At 42.7% G+C, this 19,261-nt stretch overlaps 1 long non-coding RNA gene and 1 pseudogene across 1 annotated transcript in view; both read right to left on the bottom strand.

The window, feature by feature from the left end:
• LOC146504724 (uncharacterized) overlaps positions 1-19,261 on the bottom strand; it is a 236,660-nt gene that overhangs the window by 72,654 nt on the left and 144,745 nt on the right. The window lies entirely within an intron of this gene.
• Positions 16,447-18,025, bottom strand: LOC146504728 (uncharacterized; annotated as a pseudogene).

Genomic DNA, 19,261 nt, shown 5'->3' with positions numbered 1-19,261 from the left:
CAGGTTTCAGTCTGACAGTCTTCTTCTGTTAAAATAGGTCCTGAATGTGGTGACAAAGGCTGAGCCATCAACCTGTCCCTGCTACTACGTTCTGCATTCCAGCCGGATATTTTTAGCACTGGCATTTAAACTTGGCAAGACACTGCATACACCACTGTTTCCTGTTACTGTGAAAGGCAGTGTGCACACATCACCACCCATTAAAGCAATACACATGATACTACAAAGTAATCCAGTTATCAAAAAGTGAGTAAAATGTTTATTTGGGATAAGCAACACTGCAAACAGGATCTATTCAAAATGTAATGTTGTCAAATGACACATAAAAGTAATGAGGGCAGAATGCCTAACACAGTGAAGCAGGATGTTGCTATAGTGTGCTCAGTGTAAATGAGCACATTAAAAGTCAAAACATGACAGAATTATTTACAAAATTGTGAAAAAAAATTCTCTTCAAATCTATATTTAAGTTTTTTTTAAATTATATTATTATACTATATAAAACCCAAAGAGGAAGGCGGGCTGATGGCATTTAAACATCTTTTTAATATATCTCTTTTTTAGAATATCAACAAATTAAATCCATAGTAAAAAAGAAATTTAAACCGGGTCAAGTTGAACTACAAACACCACCAAGACTGGTTCAATTTCTTACTCTTAAAACCCCAAATTACTCTCCAAAATATACAGAATGCTTTCTAAAACAGATGAATCAATATCACTTCCTGTTGCAAAATGGGAAGCGGATTTATCAGTTAACTTAGACCAAAACTTCTGGTCTCAGATTTGCTTAAAAACCTTTCATTTAATTAGAAATCCCAGTCTTCAATTAATTCAATACAAAGTCCTACATAGAGTGAACTATACAGGTCATCGGATGTTCAAGATGGGCTTTACGTCTACCAACAACTGCTCACACTGCCAAACCAACTCACCGGACAATTACATCCACGCTCTTTGGTTCTGTCCACCAGTTCAGAAGTTTTGGTGCGAGATATGTGAAGACTTATCAAAGTGTCTGAAATGTAACATTCCAACTTCCCCTTTAGTGTGTTTGTTGGGCAGCTTAGATAATGTCACTACAGACAAGAATATAGCCCACATGGTTTTCACTGCCCTATGCATAGCCAAGAAAACAGTCCTCATGAACTGGAAACAAAAACAATCTTAATTCTAACCAATATAGAAATCATCTATTAGATTACATTAGTCTCGATAAAGCCTCTGCCACCACATCAGATCAATTGCTCTGGGCTCCTTTGATCAGCTCCATCACCTAGTGGGGGTGGGGGGTCATAGTTTGGTCCCACCTTCGTTGTTGTGATTGGTGTGGGGGTAGGGACAGGCTTGGGGCATCGGGGGATTCCCCAGGAGCGTCTCCTTGGAGGGCTTGTATAGGAATTTCTTTTATTTATGTATTAATCACATTATTTTATTGTATGATGCCTTGGTGCCACTGGATTTTAACATGTCCCACACTCAGCCCTGGTGCAGGATGTGGGGCTCTTCAACTGGTGGGGAGGTTGTTACATCTTGCAGGAGTTCTCCTCTCTCCAGGAACTCTCTCTGCAGGAGGGGGAGATACAGGAGAGGTGGAGGAAGATCTCAGCCTGGGCGTCTATTGTCTTGTGTAGTCTGGGAGATGAGTGGATGATGGGGTGGGTGCAGTTTTCTCTGTGGTGGGGTCGGGTGGGCTATCCTGGGCTCTGTGGGGTCGGGCGGCGCTGCTGAACTGGGCCCCGGTCCGGATGGGCCTGGGCCCCCTTTCGCTGGCGGGTTGCAGAGTATGGGGGTGTCTACTGGGGTCAGCGGGGCAGCTGGCCCCAGGGAGGGGCCATGCCCCTCCCTTCCTTCCCTCCCCATCTCCAGCTGCCTCCCTCTCCTCCACCACAATCACCCACACATGCAGGGCCTTGGGGTAAAGGTGTGTCACCAGGGTACAGGGGAGGCATCCCCCCCCGTCCCCTTCTGGCTGCCTGTGCCTCAATTTTATCTCACAACTTAGACATTCACATCACTCACACTCTCATACATATAGGACCTTGGGGGTGGGCACGCTACACGGACTCCAAAAGACCATCAGGGTGTACACCTCACCCCTGGCGTCGTTGCCCACCTCTCAATTTTAAATACATGTAGACATTGAGGGCTATCAGGAGGGGCTATGCGCTTACCTGCTGCTCTCTGGCAGGTAGCTCCATGCCCTCCTGGGTTTTAAATTCACCTTAGAATACACATGCATCAACACTACATATGAGCGGGCGGAGGGAGGTTTGGAGTCTCCCCCCCCCCGTTCTCTGTGGCCTGTTGGGACGGGGGCTAGGAGGAGGAGTTGGCCGTCCATTTGGGGTCTGGAATGTGGGGCCTCCCTGCTGCTGCGGAGTCGGGGCGGTCTGCTTCTCTCCATGATGGAGGAGGTGAAAACTGAAAGGGCAATGAAATGGTACTGACTACGCCACCTGGGGGTGGCGTTGACCAAAGGAAACATTGCACATAACCTGTGCAAGTTTTACCCGTTACAAAGGCCCAAAGGCTTTTTATTGAGAAGGCAGAGGTGTGGCAAATCAATACGTTCATTAAACTGAGTTAAACCCACAAAACCCAGCAAATTAAGTGGCAGGAATTGCAATACCACCAGACCCTTAATTAAAACACTTCATTACACTTCATTACCAGACCTTACTTAAAATAAGATTCACTGCCACTATGTTGCTGCTCTAAATATATATATATATATATATATATATATATATATATATATATATATATATATATATATATATTTATTTATATTAGGGGTGCAACAATACACAAAATTTGCGGTTCGGTTCGATACTTTGGTGTCACGGTTCGATATTTTTTCGATACAAAAAAAAAATGTTCATGCCTTTTTAATTTGTCATTTATTAAAATTATAAATATATATTTTAACTCAAAAGTACAGTTTTTAAATTGAATGTTGCTGAAACAACAAAGTAATAAAAATAAATCTATCTGATGGAGAAATCCCTCATCTTTGGAAAAGAGAGTTTATTACAGAGAAATGTCTCTTTCAAAATAAAAGCTCTACTATACGCTTCTTCTGGGCTATATTCTCAGCAGCATATTAAACATATCAGGTCCCCATAAGGAGAATCATGTGCTAACGGCTGTCTAAATGACTCGGGTAAAGTTTGTAGCATGCGTGCTTGTTGTTTTTGTCTGCTTCCACTTGTCTTTGCACGAGGATGATGTCGGAGTAAATGTGCAGTCATATTCGTTGTGGATCCGAGTCCTTGTCGACGTCAGTCTCCGCCTGCTTCAGCAACTGTGAGTGTTTTCCCTCTTGACTCTGTTTCTCATCCCGGCTCCGCTCGCTCTCCGTCTGTAACGTCGGTTCCGAAGCTGCGCTTCGTGCACTGATCGTTACCAGAGTAACTGCGTGCCTGTTCCAACCCCCCAGCTGAGAGATGTAATCTCTCCAGCATGTCCTTGGTCTGCCCTGGGGCCTCCTTCAGACAGGACATGCCTGAAACATCTCACCCAGAGGGCCAAATGCCCAAACCACCTTACTGGCTCCTTTTGATGTGGAGTAGTAGCAGCTTTACTCTGCACCACTCTAGGATGGTTGAAATCCTCACCATGTTTCTAATATCTCTGAGGCACAGGGCAGCTACCCCTCAGAGAAAGCAAATGTCTGCCTCTGATACTCATAATCTGATTCTTTCGGTCATGACCCAGAGCTTGTGACTATGGAAGTGATGCAGACCGATCAGTAGGAAGAGAGCGAAGGAGTCTGTGAGAGGGACAGGGTTACTGGGGTTCCCCCTTGGAGCCAGGCCTGGGGAGGGAGCTGATGGCCATCTTAGCCCAAGGAGCCAGGAAAGTGAGGAGGGGGGAAACACGCAGCAAAAGGTCATGGGTCAGACTCAGGCCGTTGCTTTCTGGACGTGTGGCTGTGAGCTAAACGAACTCCCCAACTGACTGAATTTATGAAGTTGTGAAGATTATATCCTGATGGTTCAAGTTATCGGTTTCTTGTTACGTGCAGGAATATGAAAGCTTTGCCCACACTGTCGCTCACAGACGGGCAGGGTTAAGAACGAACACTGCTCAGCTGATTAGGACGGTGCAAGTACCAGACCATTTATTTATACTGCAGCAGGTGGCTACAAAATTAGTCAGCAGCTACAACACACTTCCTGGACACGTCTGATCAGTGCATTTGTCGTTTCAGTGCACACTGAACGAGGGAGGACGCTGCTCCTCATCAGAAGCGTTCTCCTATTCAGGGGTGCATGTTTATAAGTGTGGTCAGCCCGACGAACGGTTGCTCTAACAACATAACATAACAGCGTTGAATTTCAAAGGATCTGTCACCATGCCAGGCTCTTCAGTGGGTATGTCTTTGAAGCCCATATCTAATGTATTGGATTTAAAACAATACCAGGAAAATATAGACTGTACAGCAGGTATTAGAGACTGGAAGTCTGCTTAGTGAATCATAGTCAGATTTTTTGGGAAGCATGTTGAGAAATTTCTAGAATAGTCCTAAAAATGTAAACTCAATCAATGTTTTGAGGATTAAAGAAAGATGATTAAAAAATTTAAAACGAGCAACACAGAGTTTAAAAATGTGAGAAATCCAAAACAGAAATGTGCACATACAGACCAACATCTTCAAAAATGCAGACGGAAGTAACTGAAAACCAAATGTTTACACTCAGATGCCAAAATAGGTGAAACTCCTGGAAAGGTGCAGTGTTTTTGTGCACAGGACAATCAGCATGAGTGGATGGCTGAGACAATCGCATGTCAGCACACGCACAGCTGCTTTCACAAAGAAGCATTTGCCAAATATAAACTTTTGATGAGTAGTGGTTTACAAGCTTCTCAGGAAATAACAGCACGAGGTGTTAATATGCATGAGGTGGCATCAAAGGGGGTACATGTCTGTGCCTATAAAAAGCAACAGCTGTGCCGGACTTAACTCAGGCTCCGCCCCCTGTGTTGTAATCACCGCGTGTAGCCAAACACCACTCTGACTGCTCCTGACACACTTGTCACTCCTCTTCTGTCTGCAGTCTAGATGTCTCCCATTATGTAAAATAAGACACCAATCAGATTACAACAGTTGTGCATGATTTCTGTGTTGGGAAGCTTTAATTAGTGTGAAATAGCAGCCTCACATGCTTACTGTATGGTACATCTGCCATGCTACTGTATTAGCAGCTAATGCTGAGCAGGCGCTTTGCTCTGCAGCGTTGCTCAAACACCAGAGTCATGATACTCTGAGGAACCCAAACTGCGTGTGGAACCCAAACTGTGTGGAGAGTTGATGGTAAATGAAATCTTTCATAGCACTTTTCTACTCTGAGCACTCAAAGCAACTTGCAACTTGCCTCATTCCACCATCCACGACCAATCACTTTTTTCTTTCTATTTAGAAATTTCTATTTCTATTTTGCCAGGGGATTCCCATGATGAGTTTTTCCTTTCCAGTCACCTTTCTCACTCACTATGTATTAACAGACCTCTCTGCATTGAATCATACCTGTTATTAATCTCTGTCTCTCTTCCACAGCATGTCTTTATCCTGTCTTCCTTCTCTCACCCCAACCGGTCGCAGCAGATGGCCCCGCCCCTCCCTGAGCCTGGTTCTGCTGGAGGTTTCTTCCTGTTAAAAGGGAGTTTTTCCTTCCCACTGTCACCAAAGTGCTGCTCATAGGGGGTCATATGATTGTTGGGTTTTTCTCTGTATCTATGAAGCGCCTTGAGGCGACTTTTGTTGTGATTTGGCGCTATATAAATAAAATTGAATTGAATTGAATTGAATTTAACACTTTCATGAATGTACCTGAGAGCAATTCGGAGTTAGTATCTTGCCCAAGGATATTAGGCATGCAGACTGGAGCAGCAGATACTCAGAATTACTAACTAGGAAACCTACACTGGAAATACCCAACACACAGGACTGAGAGCTGTAAGGAGATCTGGACAAACAAAGGGCAGATGTGCCAAAGAACATGGGTGAAGCAAATCAGACTAATGAAACAGACGAAGTAAAACGGCGCACACCAGACAAGAAACCACTAAAAAACAAAGAGAGAGACCCAGACTCAAGACAACCACAGACTGAGGAATTTTAACATTTAAAAAATGTCAGGTAATAGAAGAAAATATTTAATTGAACACAGTGTGAACCATCATGCAGCCTGTTTCAGTTGCTCCTGTTTTTTCTCCACACTTTAAACGGTTTCTTCCTTGTTGTTTAGTCTTTTACTTGTTATTGCAGAGATTTAGTTTGTTTTAAATATTGTTCTGTCAAACATGTGGTTCGAGAGTGTTTTTGTTATCCTCGTCACCATGGACTCACTGCTTTCACTGAGGCATGGGATCGTAGTGCAGCAGCTACACGCCGCATGGTTTGTTTACTCCATGGATCAGTTGAACGGCCTGATTCCGGCTCACCCACAGACATACCAGCTGAAATCTGGAGGAAAGGACACAGTGAATGTAGAGGTGAGGGGGCGGAGGGAGACAGCAAGGGCTTGAAGAGAGTAGGAGGCATAAGCTGTGTCGCCGTCTATTATGTTGGGGAATTTTATGATACATATAATAATAATAATGGATTGCATATATATAGCGCTTTTCGAGACCCTCAAAGCACTTTACAATTCCACTATTCATTCACTCTCGCATTCACACACTGGTGGAGGCAGCTACAGGTGTAGCCACAGCTGCCCTGGGGCAGACTGACAGAAGCGAGGCTGCCATATCGCGCCATCGGCCCCTCTGGCCATCACCAGTAGGTGGTAGGTGAAGTGTCCTTATTCACCTGCCGCCTATCTATCTATCTATCTATCTATCTATCTATCTATCTATCTATCTATCTATCTATCTATCTATCTATCTATCTATCTATCCATCTATCTATCTATCTATCTATCTATCTATCTATCTATCTATCTATCTATCTATCTATCTATCTATCTATCTATCTATCTATAATTGGTTTTAATTGGATTGATTGATGAACGAGTAATTGGCTGGATAAAGTTCATCATGCAGGCTTTAAAATTGCAACCCGACAGTTATAATGGGTCACTAGCAAATAAGATGGATAAACTAGCAGCGTTAGCCCAGAGTCAGAAGAAGGGGGTGTAGCCTCGTATGCTTCACTGAATCATGGGTCCACCAGAATATTCCTGATGACAAGGCTCCACTTCTCGGGCCAATAGGAACAGCTCTGCGAGAGGAAAGCAGAGAGGAGGGGGGCTTGCTGCTCTTGTTAACATCCTGCGGTGTAACCCTGCTCATATCCTAATCAAAGAGCACATTTGTTGCCTGGACATTGACCTGCATGCTGTTTGACTCAGGCCATATTATTTGCCCAGGGAATTTAGACACATGATCTTGGTGGCTGTCTATATTCCTCCTGTGCTAACCCCCACAGCTTCATGTGACATTATTCACTCTGCCCTAGACTGCTTACAGATTCAGCACCTGACTGCCTTCCTCACTGCCAAAAATAGGGCCGTCAGAGCGGGCAATAGAGATCAGAGCAGGAGGGCAACAGACAGAGAGAATAAGGACAATGATAGGAGGAAGTTGGGGCGGAGACCCCAGCAGATAAGCATGAGAGTGGTCTCGAGTGGCATGAAGACCGTGACTGGATTCAGGCCATCCAACAGCAGAGGAGATGAGGGTGATGAGCTGAATTTGTTCTGCAACAGATTCAACACTGCAATTATTGCTCATCCCCTGACTTAGCTGTAGTCGGCCTGCAATCCACAGACATGACGCTTCCTACCCCTGTTTGTCCACACAGCACCACAGCCTCTCGTGACAGTCCTGACGCCCATCTATCATTCCCCTCATCACCAAGTTCAGAGACAAATGAAAACACTCCACTCAGGCCAGTTTGCAGGACCAGACGGGGTGAGTCTCTGTGTCCTCAAAGCCTGCGCCCCCAGCTTTGTGCAATCGTCCATAAACTCTTCATGATGAGCCTGCAGAGGGCCCCAGTGCTGTGCAAAGCACCATTCCTGTACCAAAGATGCAAGCCAGAATCAGAATCTTTTTGTCATTGTGCTTTTCTAACAATGAAAGTTGTACAATGAATATACAATAAATTAAAGAAAAGGATAAATAAATAAATATAGTATATACAAGACTGTACATAAGAATGAACAAATGAGAATACAAACAAGTGAGAATACAAACAAGTGAGAATACAAACAAGTGAGAATACAAACAAGTGAGAATACAGCCGCTGCACAGTCGTTAGAATATTGCACAGTTGAAGGTTGTGTTTTCACTTTTTACTAATGCAACAGCCCAGGCGTATGTGCTGTTTCTCAGTCTCTTTGTTTTGGCCTTGATTGTCGTGTACCGCTTTCCTTAGGGTGACAGCTGGAACAGGTGGGATGCGGGTGGGATGCGTGCTTCAGGATGCTGCAGGCTTTCCTGTGGCGGTGGGACCTGGACAGCTCCTCAAGGGAGAGAAAAGCACAGCCAATGATCCTCTGTGTTGTGCTGATGATCCTCTGGATTGATGCTCTCTCCTGAGCAGTACTGCTGGCAAACCACACTGGGTATGTCAGTGTACTTTCAATGGAGCACCTGTAGAAGGACACTAGCAGCTCATTGGCTGAGGTGTTGTTCTGAACCCTTAGGAAGTGGAGTCGCTGCTGTGCCTTCTTGATCATAGCTTTAGTGTTTGTTTTCCAGGACAGGTCACCACCCAGGCCGGGAGCTTGAAGTCAGAGACCCTCTCCACACAGTCCCCATTAATGTGCATGTTGAGGGTCACACTTGTTCCTTCTGAAGTTCTTTCTTTATTTTTGTGGTGTTGAGGACCAGATTGTTTCGGATGCCCCATGATGACGTGCAGTAAGACTGCTATATATATATATATATATATATATATATATATATATATATATATGTTCAATTCTTATACAATTCTTCTTCTGACGAAGTTGTACTTTTGTATTTTCTTACTCAGTTGTATATAGCATTTGTATTTCTATTTTATTCTATTGTACATATTATTCTATTCTATTTTATTCTATTGTATATATTATTTTATTATATTTTATTCTATTGTATATATTATTTTATTTTATTCTATTGTATATATTATTCTATTCTATTCTATTTTATTCTATTGTATATATTATTTTATTATATTTTATTCTATTGTATATATTATTTTATTTTATTTTATTCTATTGTATATATTATTCTATTCTATTCTATTTTATTCTATTGTATATAGTATTTTATTTTATTTTATTGCATTCCAGTGATTTTCTAATTTCTGCTACATAACTTTGCACTTTTGCTGTAACAAAACAAATTTCCCACCTGTGGGACTAATAAAGGTCATCTTATCTTATCTTATCTTATGACAGATTTTCCACGTCGTCTCTGTGTGCAGACTCATCTCCCCCCGCGATGAGCCTGATCAGAGTTGTGTCGCCTGCAAATCTTACGATAGTGTTGGATGGGTGGGTGGCGGTGCAGTCGTGGGATAAGCATCAAACTATCAAACTGCTTCTTCTTTGTTCAGGTGGATTGTTTTTCAGGGGCTGTGGTGCGTTTGTGACTGTGCTCCCGACGCTCAGCTCCTGATGGACTTTGCAAGCTGGGAATCAGGGAAAATGATCAGTAGTGGGAGAAAGGGAATGAGAGGAAAACGATCACTTATGCTGCAGCTGGGAATCTTATCAAGTTCCTTGATGGAAGGTTAAATGGGCATGGGTCCCCTTTGTGCTTCCTCCAGATATCTGATTTAATCTGATTCCTTGCCTGTAAAATCCATTCATTAGAGTCCATTAGACGGTTATCTCTTCCAGGCTTTCTTGTTTGTTATTCAGCACATTTGTGCTGTTTTGTTCTGTTTACTATTTTATGTTAGAACCATGGTTCCCAAAGTGGATTGCTGTGAAGATATAAGCTGCTGAAAAACACTTCTTTTTACTTTTATCATTTATTATATTATGTTTTAACATTTTCACCGTCAAAGAAGTAGATTTACCTTCATATTGTAAAACTGGAGGGGTAGTTTGCACTGCTGCCTCACAGCAGTCCTGGCTCGTAGGTGTGCAGCTTAGTTTAGTTTCTCTCTGCTCCAGATTGTTTTTCCTGCAGGCTCTCGCTTCCATGTTGGTGGAGCTTTGGGGTTTCTTGCTCTTCAGTCACTGAAAACAGACACACTTTATCTCCTTCATCAGGGTCAGTATAAAAGGCTGAGCCAAAGCTTCCAGTCTCAGCAACACAGCCTGCCTCTCATGAGTGGTAACATACCTGTTGTCTCATCTGTGTATTCCTGCTCTTTTCTTTTGTTTCCAGTGCGCCTCCTGCTGACTGACGCAACTGTTCATACTGCCAAGATGAACAAGTTCTCATTCCCAAACAACCCAGAATCACTTAGTGCCAATATTCACCTGGATTCCAACGTCCACCCTCTGGAAGTTTCTTTGTGTGCATTTCTCAAGTATCCAGCTCATTCTGACCATGTTCACTGTCATGCCTGGATCCAGATCAACTCTTCTTTCTTCTCTGTAGTGAACTCCTTTTCCCCCCGAGTGAGCTACCTTTATTAATCTGCCCCTGCTCGAGCTAAATAAACATTTACCCTGTGTCTTGCTTGGCTCAGCGCCACCATCTGGGACCTTTCTATGGGAAGTTCTCATCCTGTCTGCATGGATTCACTCCGGCTTCCTTCCACAGTCCAAAGACATGCAGTTAGTGGGGTGAGGTTAATTTAGCAAATTGAATGTAAGTGAACATTAACAGCACTGATCTGAATTTATATTATAAACTTATATTCCACGATCACGCCAGAATTCCCCAACCCTTAGTAAAAAGTCCAACCCCCTGAGTTTAATAGCAAAGCTTATCAGTGACGTCTGAGCGGCATCAAGCTACTTGTGCCTTGTTTGCTTCGCTGAATATTTCCTGTTCCTAATGGCTCAGTCCTCATTTATGCCACATGTTAATGGACCGACAAATACTTCAAACACTCTTCATTCATATTGCACCTATTATGCATGCACAAAGCCACCGAGGACAGTCTGCTTTCTTTGTTGTGCCCTCAGAAGAGGCCAAAGAGAGATTTGATGAATGAAGCCTGTTTACTTTCCCTTCAAAGTTTTTCTTCCTCTGACGGGCTGCGTTTTAAACCCTCGAGGGTACAAGCCTCTCTGACCCCTTTAAATACAGGTTCCTCAGCCTACACATGTTGTATGGAGGCCACACACACACACACACACACACACACACACACACACACACACACACACACACACACACACACACCACAATAGCAGCAGCACCAGGGCGCTTTGAGCATTTGGTCTTTAGCTTTTTCTGTGATAACTGCCAGATGATGAAACTATGAACGGGGCCCTTGTGGTCTCACAAACTGACGGATAGACTGATAGAACTGCTCATTAAACCACTGTTGTATATGAAGGAGCCAGGAAGTAGGCTAATTTGCTAGAGTAGAATGGGTGGGGGTTCTCCAAAGAATAATTATCTGATTTCCTGGCAAGTAAAGGCTCCTTTCTTTGTTTTTGGAGCTCCTTCAGTCCTGTGTCTGACTGTCCCTGCTAAAAGCTGAATGTCAGCTAGAGGTTAAGTCCTGTGTGTGAAATATTGTGGGGAAATCAAGCTTCACCCCTCTGTATCAATAGTTGATTGATACTTTTTGTCACTCATCAATGGCACTTCTTCGGTCCCAGCTGACTGGACGTTTCCTCAACCTTTTAAACATTAAATCTGGAAAATGACTGAAACTGGCACCATTGTGAGGTCAGTTTCATGATCCTCGTGCAAACTGCAAACATTTTAATCAGTGGCCCAAGTGAAAGTTTTACCTTTAGGCCCCCGACTCCTCCACTCAAATGTTCGTCCCCGCCCATGATTCGTCACTGAAGAGTGACCACTGAGCAGATGTAAACAGACTGCAGAGTCGGCCTGATGAAGTTAGCTCTTCTGTGTTTAGCTAGAGGTTATTTGTTTTCCACGGTGTGTAAGTCATGGCAATCCATCACTTCACAGCGTATACTATATTTATGAAAGCAAATATGTTACAAAATGCAGGGGTGGAAGTAATGTATTACAAATACTCTCGTTACTGTAATTAAGTAGTTTTGTACTTTTATTTTTGAAGTGTGTAATTTTACTCATGCTTGAGTACAACTTACACCATGTAATCTACTTCGCTACTTATGAAATCAAAAGTTGCTACTGAGTACGCCCACAATTTGAATTAACATTCAAACCTTTCATCTGCATCTTTGCAGCCAATAAGGCCGTGCAATCGCAACCGTGCCAACTAAAGATGTAAGCAAAGAATAAACTCCTGCAGCAGCAGGCACAGGTGTCTAGAGGTACTACATGGTGGAGTATAAACTAATTTATGAAGATTTGGAGACAAAGAAGCCAACATGGAGACAGAAGACAACACTGTCCACTGTGAAAATGATGTAGAAAAGACGGAGGACGAATGCTGTGGCCGTACCCGGAGGAGACAAGAAAAGGAGACAGCGTCCAGATGCAGTGCAACCTTTGACCTCTACAGTGATATCAGCTTACAAGACTTCAGCGTCTAATCTAAAAAACCACATTGAGGTAAGAGCTTTTACAACTATACGTGCACGATATTGCTTTCTTATGTTTCATGTGTGTTAAGGTTATTAGCTTGGCTAAGATATTGTCACAGCCATTGGTTAGCCTGATATGAAAGACGGAGCTAGCTAACGTGCCTGCATGCGTGGATGATTAAGCTACAATCCGTAGGCATGTTTTAGCTTATTATTTGGACAACCATCATTACAATAAATTAAATCTTTAGTCATTTAAAACTCACAGGCCTAATTTAAAAAACTGGCACACATTGCTGAGCTGCATCTCAAATTAATCTTCCAGCTCTCAGTTGACACGTAGCACAGCCCCACTGATCAGTTGATCAGTATCATTGGCCTGATATTGGTCTTTCATAGTGACATGGACTTTAATCAATATTTTTCTTAATCAGATTTTTTTGAATTGTTTTTATTTGCTACCTCTATGGGCAGCATTTTTGTGTATGTGATCCCTTTTCTAAATTTAGGTTTGGTAAATAAATAGATTTTGCTCTCTTAGTATTTTTAGGACCTGACTGATAATAAAAGTTTTAGGCTGATACTGATAAAAATGAGTTCATATGTTTAGATCAGGGGCCGGTAACCCTGGGCACGCGTGCCACAGCTGGCATGCGAAGGGTTAACTGATGGCACGACCATAGCTGGACTGGCCATCGGGCATACTGGGCATTTGCTCGGTGGACCGGTGACTTTTCTTTTCTTTGTAACAGTATAAACACTGAGAGGTGGTGGATTGGCCGGATGCTGGTCGGTGTGTAAAAATAACTCAGTTGTTTGGTGGCGGCTGTGCCGATTTTTCTGTGAGAACTACTGTCTAAACTTAGCAAGCTGGAGACATCAAGTGAGTAGTGATGGGAAATCTGACTCTTTGTAGAGAACCGGCTCTTTCGGCTTACGTCACTAAAAAGATGTGTCCTCGTGGCATTTTTGTCCTCTAAAGAAAGCTTTTGCTTTTGCTGTTTTTTTATTCATCAAATGGTCTGAAAATAACAGAAGCTATTCAGTACTATGCTATGCATGATTGGAATAAGTTTTAAGTAATTTGATTTATTATTTATTGGATTTTATAACACCCGTGGTCCTCGTACAACAAAGTATAAAGTGTTGCAACGGGCCATATTTTCCCACCATACTGCTTTCAAACATCTTTGATCTTGGATCACTGATGTGCAGTGTTGGGCAAGTTACTTTAAAAAAGTAATTAATTATAGTTACTAGTTACTATGTAAGGCTATGAAGTGAAGGAAAGTGATGAAGAATCTGAACTATGTTCAAGTAGGTTCTCAGGCCTCCAGGACATGGTAGTCTGAGGAGGAAAGAAAGTGACTGGGATTCTTGAAGTTTCTTGAATTTTCAGAATGTAAAACTGAAATAGAAGATGTGTCAGAGGACTGCACATCTTCTATTTCAATTATGATGAAGACAAAAATCAAGCAGGGAAGAGGAGTCAGCTGAGACAGAGGAATATTTGCAGTAATGTGAGGAAACACTGATCTGGTCTTCTATCTTCCCAGTGACAGACGATGCATGACTCTCTCATGTGCCTCAGAGAAAGACGATCTACCAGAGTCCAAGCACATGTGCCAGGTCCCATACTCCTTCAGTGGCTTTTCTACTCGAGTACTGAAAGCATTACACACAGTGTATTCTGCTTGTATTCTGCTTTTTAACGTTCACATGCCAATGGATGCATCAGAGACCAAGTTGGGGTTCAGTAACTTGCCCAAGGACACCTTGGTAAGAACTCCAGACTAGAGCACACAGAGATTGAACCAACAACCATCCAATCAGCAGATGACCTGCTCTGCAGCCAACTCAATGACGAACAAGGAGGGACAACGAGAGAGGAAGAAAAATGGATCGAATGCAGCTGTAGGCGTATGTGGGTGTGTTGATTCTTACTGCCGCGCATCCAGTAGAGTCGCTACGGCCAGTTCATGACATCCTGAGTCTGGTAGAGAAGTTTTAAAGGTGACACAAGATTAATCATAGAAGCACAAAAAGGATATAATTTCTTGATAAAGACACAATAGATGATCATCGTTCATGACACAATTATTCAGGTGTATGGAACGAGTGGGTGTTTCTCCTGCTGTGATGTCAGATCCTGGTACTGATGTGACTGTATGAGCACCAAGTCCCCTTCAGAGGACTCTGACCAACAGAACATCCAAGTAAACCAGGGATGAGATAAAAACATGGGCAGCATGTGATGCAGGTCCAGCTGTACATGGAACATGCTAGTGTACGATGGCAAACCATTACCATACGAAACATTTCGTATAAATGAGGTTTTATCAGACATAAATTTGAAATGTAATAAAAAAATTGTGTCAAAATGTTTGAATTAAGTTTTAATTAAAAGTGGGGGAAAAATCTAAATGAAAAGATGAAAAAAAAGAAAAAAGAAAGAAAGAATAAAGTTACGTTGAAACCAAGCACACCATTGTTTTTCTTGTGACATTACCAATAAGTTTGATGTGTCACATGGCCCTCCTCCTATTGAAAAAAAATGTTTGGGAGTTTTTTAATGGCAGGTTGAGAAACAAATACATTCGGTTGTAAAAGCCAGCTTCTTCCAGCTCAGGCAAATACATCAAAGTCAGTCATGCTTTTCATCCAGGAACGAATACTGTAACAGTTTTTATTTTGGTATCAACAACGCTCTGTGTAACCAATGTGAAACCAGCAATCTGGTTATTGTGGCGGCAGTGAACTTTTCATCAGTTCTGCTGCATCTCCTCTGCTTCATCGCTGCTGCTGTCTCTGTGGTTGGTGTGCTCTGTCAGAGAATGACTTGTTACTGACACAATACCACTTGGCAGTGTGAGATAACCCTGCCGATTGATTCAGCATCGTGTCCTCTCTCAATCCACTCGACGATCAGGTTTTCTTTCTTCGATCAGAATTCTGATCAATGCGGGATGGCGAGCTGCCTGACCACCGCTGCATTGCAGTAGGACCTATCAAATCCACACGAACCGACAAATAAACTTAGACCCTGTGCCTATTTGGAACATGGTCTATCATAGGTCAAAGGAACTGGACTGAAACTCACCCCACTTCCTTTGAGCCTAAATTCTTCTTCCTTGCTTATGGTCCAAAACACCATAAGCAACAAATGGGCAGAATTACAATACATAAAATTCAAATTTTGTAAATAAAAACTAAATACTGAGTGTGTAGGCTCCTGCTTCTTGTTGTTTTGTTTTTTTAATTAAAATTTAATGAGTGAAGATGGTCGCCTGTAGGTTCAAGCTCATTGCATCTCCAACCCACATCCACTGCCACTGTACTGAAGGGAAGTTAAAGACTTTCTTCTGCACCTACATTTGGATCAGCTCGATCCATGACAGTCATTCAGGCAGTAATGCCTGGACTGGAAACAAGCATCCTTAAAACATTACAACATTCCAGCTCCTGTGTTGGAATGAAAAACAAATGTGTTGTTTAAATCAGAGACTGCACTTGTGACAGAACAATAAATATTTTATTTTGATTATATAAGTAATGTGAGTACAAAACAAAGTTATTTTCAGAATAATTACACCTGAGACTTTGTTTCATTGTAAGATTATAACAGTGATGGCAATATAATTGTTGTTCAGCAGAACAGTGTCCAGTATGTTGGCTGTTATACTTTGTTGTGTTTGAAAATAAAAGAAAATAAAAAAGAAAATAAAACAATTGAAAACACAATGCTCAGTTTGTGAGGAGGTTCTTTGTTTCATAACTGCTGATGCATATTTGTAGAAACCACACAGGATCGTCGTAGATCTCTGCAGAGGATTTAGATCTGTGAGTTTCCTATGAAGAGTATAAATCTATAGAAAATCCTGCATGTACGTACACTACTGTAACACAACTCAATGCAACAACAGAATCTATTGCACACAGCAGTACTCCTGAAAACATGATCAGGGTGTGAAGTTTTTTTATTTACGTTATTCACACCACAATCACTGTGCGGCATCGTGTCGCTGAGCTGCATCGCGCCACATCACCTCATCCACATCGCAGGATATATTGTCTCTTGCCAGGCACCGTGGGAAAAACGCCCTGGAATGGCGAATCCATCCTTGGAAGGCCTCCGCTGGGATGTGAACACAGGCCAGCTCCATTGCCCTGAGGAGGTTCTCTCTTGTGTCTGTCATAAAGCTTCCATCTCCACGATGAGAAGAACTCCTCTATAGGGTTCAGGAAAGGGGAGTAGGGTGTCAGACAGACGTTTAAAAAGTGGTCACTGTTGGTGGTGAACACTCTCTGATTTGGTTTGTTCTGTGGAAGCGGACATTGTCCCAAAGGATCACATAAATGTGATGTGCGGGCCCAGGATGGTGTTGTTGGCGGTCCATGAGGATGTCTTTCAGCTCCTCTAGGAAGGTGAGGAGATGTTGGGTGTTGTAAGACCCAAGGACAGCATGCTGGTGGACAAGCCCCTCCGAACCCACACAAAGGGTAATATTACCCCCCCTCCCCCCCCGTTGGCCAGGGACCTCAGTGATGGCTCTTTGGCCAATGGTGTTACGGCCTCTTTGCCTTCGTTTCTGCAGGTTGTAGCCAGCCTCATCCAGGAAGAGGTACTCATGAGGTCTGTCCATCGCGTCCAACTGTACTATCGTCTGTGAAGATGTGAAAGTGCACAGGTGTTCAGAACAACAGTCAATCAGGTAGCACAGGATTGTCCAGAAGTAATGTAGGCCACTGAGCAACACAGTATGTCCACTAACTGTACTGTGAACATGGATGTATACTTACATACTCGTAACGTAGGTCTTTGTGTCGTGCAGAGTGGCGCTCAAAGGGAACCCCATAGACCTGTTTCATCCGCGTCTTTTGGCGCCGGAGAACTCGGTCTATTGTGGCCAAGCTGACATCGTCAATGCTCTCAAAGTTGACATTATCGGCAATGACTTTGTCTCTGATCTCCCGGAGTCTGATGAGGTTGTACCCACGAACCGTATCCACAATGAGGGTTTCTTGTGCCGCTGTGAATATGGCAACCCTCCCACCTCTATGTGGCTTTCTTTCAACTCTAAAGAAAGAAACATGTTGTCACATGTGTTACAGTACAGTCTGATGTGAAACCAATAGACTTTCACAGGTTTGTAAAACTGTATTGTGACAAAGAAAGCAATCGAGTACCTGTTGTGTTGTCTGGATGCCCTGATAGTGGCGTCCACGGTGACCCTACTCAGGTTTGGACGGACTCTCAGTCCTGCTTCAGCCATTGTCATGGCATGGACGATGACACGGTCAGTGACTGTTGCTCGCATCTCGTCCGTAATGACGGTGCGAGGTTGACTTGCTCTCCCTCCTGGACCTTCTCCTCTCCCATGTTGGTCTCCTCCTCTTCCTTGTTGGCCTGCTCCTCTTCCTCCACTCATTTGAACTCCTCTTCCTCGTTGGCCTGCTCCTCTTCTTCCAGGGCCAGCTCTTCTCCCTCCTCTGCATCGAATTCCTCCTCCCCTGACTCTGCCTTCATCAGTGTTCAGGCATCTTCATCATACTGTGCACTCTGAACTTGCTTTTATACATGTGGTCACAGCATTAGCAACAGGTGTCTTCAATTTTGAGTCGTGTGTAATGAATGACGCCAGGTGTGTTCATTGTGTTCAAATATTGCTGACTGACATGAGCTTTCATTGGAGAATATGAGCAGAGTTCTTTTGCAACTTGTGTTTTAGGAAAGATGTGTTTAGATTTATGACAACGGAGGATTGACATGTGTTTATGATGTTGGTGGCTAGATTTAGACAACTGGTCATTTGGTTTAGAGGATTGGCTTTTGTGTTTTAACATTTGAGAAAAACTGTAAGTAAGCTTTACTTTTTTTGAGGCAACGAGTTTGCATAATTTTTTTGAGTTCTGGAAACTAAATAGGTTTTTACTCTTTACTCAAAGTGAATAAGTTGCCTTAACTTAGTCATCTTAATTAAACTTTACTAAAAAAATGTTTTGAGGCAACGAGTTTGCATAGTTTTTTTGAGTTCTGTGAACTAATTAGATTTTACAGTTTAGAATCAAAGTCCATAAATAAATAGAAGGGTGCTGTAATTCCACTTATTGCACAGATATGAACCAGCAGACAAGGATGCAGCCTAAGAGGAAACCAACACCTACCATCGACTCCATTACCAAGCATTTAAAATAATAATCCTATTGTCCTGAAGCTGAAGTGCGGCTCCCGCCTTTCTAAGTCCCAAAATGCCATATATTTATCATAAACGTATCAGAAGATAACTTGGCACAAGAAAAGAATGCATGAAGAATTGAATGTGACGCACTGATGACCATAAAATCCTTGGTGTTACAAAAACAATGCACAAACTGTGCATTCCTCAGTGCTTGTGTTCATAACGGGGATATCCTGCTGCTCCTTCTATTTAAAGATAAACTTCTACCTTGGTGACCTCTGCGGTTTCCACTTTATTTGTACGTGACCTCTTAACCAGCCTTTACACTGGATGACTGGGGAACTATGAGTGATCCAACACAAAAATGATTTCATTTACAAAAATAAATATACAGACATAAAAAATAATGTTTTAGGAGACTTAATGAAGTCCTTTTGTTTCCGGCAACTTGTACAACCCCACGTCAGAAAAAGTTGGGATGGTTTG

The sequence above is a fragment of the Neolamprologus multifasciatus genome, chromosome 13 (genome assembly GCF_963576455.1).
Source record: "Neolamprologus multifasciatus chromosome 13, fNeoMul1.2, whole genome shotgun sequence".
Lineage (NCBI taxonomy): Eukaryota > Metazoa > Chordata > Actinopteri > Cichliformes > Cichlidae > Neolamprologus > Neolamprologus multifasciatus.
This window is presented reverse-complemented; position numbering and strand designations above follow the sequence as displayed.